The sequence below is a fragment of the Drosophila miranda genome, unplaced genomic scaffold (genome assembly GCF_003369915.1).
Source record: "Drosophila miranda strain MSH22 unplaced genomic scaffold, D.miranda_PacBio2.1 Contig_AX2_pilon, whole genome shotgun sequence".
In the NCBI taxonomy this organism is placed as follows: domain Eukaryota; kingdom Metazoa; phylum Arthropoda; class Insecta; order Diptera; family Drosophilidae; genus Drosophila; species Drosophila miranda.
Genome location: NW_022881676.1, coordinates 294,360 through 298,264, shown reverse-complemented (window position 1 = coordinate 298,264; position 3,905 = coordinate 294,360). Strand labels below are relative to the sequence as shown.

Genomic DNA, 3,905 nt, shown 5'->3' with positions numbered 1-3,905 from the left:
CTCATATTGGCTAGCGACACCAGAAAAACTCGTCTGCTCTTAACGACAGTCAGAAAGCAACTTCGACCACGTCCCGTGCAGTGTTGCCAGATTTTGAGCGCCAAAATAAGCTAGATTTAAAAAAAATACAAGCTAGAATAAGCTAAAAATTGTAAAAAACAGGCTAAAAATAAAACAACTCATAGATATATACATTTCTAATTGTGTTATTATTTCATCCAATTCGCAATTGCTTGAATCGGTATATTTATCGCTGGAACGTATTAAATTTAGATATTTCTCCGGTAATTGATAGTTGTGACAACATTTTCCATGACGGCGCAATCCATATCTGTAAAATTCAAAAGAACTTTAGTCATATTCATGAAACAATTAAATATTTCTAAAACAAACATTATATTTAATATTGAGTTTAAGGATTTAACGGTCATTTTGTTCCTTAGCTTGGTCTTAACAATATTCATTTGATGGGGTCGTTCAATAGCAGCATTTGACCACGGTAGACTTAAAATGCCAATGGCAAATAAAGCGATTTCTTCAAAAGGCTTGTTTTTGCCAGCATCTTTATAAGTCAGTACTTCTGACCAAAATTGTATCGTGTCATCTGTACTTTGCCAAGGGACTAATTGAATTTTGCCATATTGGGCAAGAATTCCATCTATATTCTTATAGTTAAACTGTTCCAATATGGAAATGAGATCATTATGATTTTTATTATGTTTGAGTACATTTTCTGCTGCAAAAACTTGCAGTTTTTCTAATGGCTCAAAATTATCTGGAAGTCTGAAATTAAGCATCAGATTATTATTTATTTTTAATATCAAATCCAATTGAAGCTTACCTTTCTCTGAGTTGGATAATTAGCTCCTTTATAAAATCCTTGCACATCTCTCTGATTTCGTTAACTTCATTATTATAATTTTTCTCTTTAATTTCCTTTTCAAATAAATATCCCATATATAATGAAGACACAGCAAATTCATCCAAGTCATCTTTCAAGACATCAATCTTTGCATCAGGCGGTGTTACTTTATTTTTGAGGAAATCGATGCTTGTCGATGAAAGTTTTGTTTGTAAACTCTTTTTGGCATGTTTTACACATTTACACATTTCACGATCACCAAGCAAGTTTCTGAATAGACCGAAACTTTTCAACGAAAATAAACTATAAATAAATTCTTAAATACCATGATACACCAAAATATGTACTACAAATATACTTTTTGTTCGATTTGTCTTAAAAAATACCAAAAAATACATGTAGGATATAAAAAGGAAAAACTAAGCAAAGTGAAGTTAAAAAAGGTTAGATTTAAAGCTATTTTCATAATTTTTCAAGCTGTTCCGTTTTCAAATAAGCTAGATCTAGCCTTAAATAAGCTAAATTGGCAACACTGGTCCCGTGCGAGCACTCCGGCATTTTTGCTCCGTTCCACCAAGGACCAGGTGTCAACCGGTCGCGGCTCCACAGGGGGTGAAAAATCCACCACTGCGCCTCCATGGGGGGCTGCTGCCGGCAGAACCGGCGCCAGACCGCCAACATTCATCGGACCGATGGCCTCCAAACGGCCCCGCAGTCGCTCATTCTCAGCAATAAGCGAAAAAATCAGCGTCTCATATTGGCCACTATAGCCTACCAAACTGCACATTACCTCCGTTGTCGCACCACCGTCCAACGCCACGCTCAACACCTGCTAGCTTATAGCCTGCATTCGCTCTACAGTGTTATTCACCTGCTTCTTTGGCAATGCAGGCACCGCAAACTGCGGCATATCTGCCGCCTCCACAGTGGGAGCCACACCCACATTCACTTCCTCAACACTCTTGCCGTGGTCCCCAAGGGTATCCTGGGAACCAACACTAACGTTCTCCGGGGACAGCTTGGCGTTATCGGTCTCCGAGGTGGCCCTTTTCAACCGCCTAACCAGCTTCCCCTTCCTCTTCAACTCCAGCGGCCCAGAAGCAGCCAGGACTTCATCAGAACAAAGCTTCTCAACGGCCGCCGAATTTTTCTTTTTCGGAGGCATAGCAGCCACCGTCAAAGATCTTTATCGCGATAAGCAGCTATAAATAGAAATTTCACACACACACGCAAACACAGGCCCACGCTAGCGCCCTAAAAACCGGTTTCGGTCAACGAAAGAAGCACCGCACAAAGCAGAAAACGAAAATTTTAGCAACTTCGACCACGTCCCGTGCGAGCACTCCGGCATTTTTGCCCCGCACCACCAAGGACCAGGTGTCAACCGGTCGCGGCTCCACAGGGAGTGAAAAATCCATCACTGCGCCTCCATGGGGGACTGCTGCCGGCAGAACCGGCGCCAGACCGCCAACATTCATCGGACCGATGGCCTCCAAACGGCCCCGCAGTCGCTCATTCTCAGAAATAAGCGAAAAAATCAGCGCCTCATATTGGCTACTGCAGCCTACCAAACTGCACATTACCTCCGTTGTCGCACCACCGTCCAAAGCCACGCTCAACACCTGCTAGCTTATAGCCTGCATTCGCTCTACAGTGTTATTCACCTGCTTCTTTGGCAATGCAGGCACCGCAAATTGCGGCATATCTGCCGTCTCCACAGTGGGAGCCACACCCACATTAACTTCCTCAACACTCTTGCCGTGGTCCCCAAGGGTATCCTGGGAACCAACACTAACGTTCTCCGGGGACAGCTTGGCGATATCGGTCTCCGAGGTGGCCCTTTTCAACCGCCTAACCAGCTTCCCCTTCCTCTTCAACTCCAGCGGCCCAGAAGCAGCCAGTTCTTCATCAGAACAAAGCTTCTCAACGGCCGCCGAATTTTTCTTTTTCGGAGGCATAGCAGCCACCGTCAAAGATCTTTATCGCGATAAGCAGCTATAAATAGAAATTTCACACACACACGCAAACACAGGCACACGCTAGCGCCCTAAAAACCGGTTTCGGTCAACGAAAGAAGCACCGCACAAAGCAGAAAACGAAAATTTTAGCAACTTCGACCACGTCCCGTGCGAGCACTCCGGCATTTTTGCCCCGTTCCACCAAGGACCAGGTGTCAACCGGTCGTGGCTCCACAGGGGGTGAAAAATCCACCACTGCGCCTCCATGGGGGGCTGCTGCCGGCAGAACCTGCGTCTTTGGCAATGCAGGCACCGAAAACTGCGGCATATCTGCCGCCTCCACAGTGGGAGCCACACCCACATTCACTTCCTCAACACTCTTGCCGTGGTCCCCAAGGGTATCCTGGGAACCAACACTAACGTTCTCCGGGGACAGCTTGGCGATATCGGTCTCCGAGGTGGCCCTTTTCAACCGCCTAACCAGCTTCCCCTTCCTCTTCAACTCCAGCGGCCCAGAAGCAGCCAGTTCTTCATCAGTACAAAGCTTCTCAACGGCCGCCGAATTTTTCTTTTTCGGAGGCATAGCAGCCACCGTCAAAGATCTTTATCGCGATAAGCAGCTATAAATAGAAATTTCACACACACACGCAAGCACAGGCACACGCTAGCGCCCTAAAAACCGGTTTCGGTCAACGAAAGAAGCACCGCACAAAGCAGAAAACGAAAATTTTGGCTTCGGCAAGCGACACCAGAAAAACACGTCTGCTCTTAACGACAGTCAGAAAGCAACTTCGACCACGTCCCGTGCGAGCACTCCGGTATTTTTGCTCCGCACCACCAAGGACCAGGTGTCAACCGGTCGCGGCTCCACAGGGGGTGAAAAATCCACCACTGCGCCTCCATGGGGGCTGCTGCCGGCAGAACCGGCGCCAGACCGCCAACATTCATCGGACCGATGGCCTCCAAACGGCCCCGCAGTCGCTCATTCTCAGCAATAAGCGAAAAAATCAGCGCCTCATATTGGCTACCACAGCCTACCAAACTGCACATTACCTCCGTTGTCGCACCACCGTCCAACGCCACGC

At 46.5% G+C, this 3,905-nt stretch overlaps 1 long non-coding RNA gene across 1 annotated transcript; it reads right to left on the bottom strand.

The window, feature by feature from the left end:
* Window positions 1-212: 212 nt before the first annotated feature.
* On the bottom strand, window positions 213-1,053 carry LOC117195300. The gene is made up of 3 exons (XR_004475034.1): window positions 842-1,053; window positions 394-783; window positions 213-331 (listed from the first exon to the last, which is right to left on the bottom strand). It is a non-coding gene; the product is annotated as an uncharacterized LOC117195300 (long non-coding RNA).
* Between the last annotated feature and the right edge of the window lie 2,852 nt (window positions 1,054-3,905).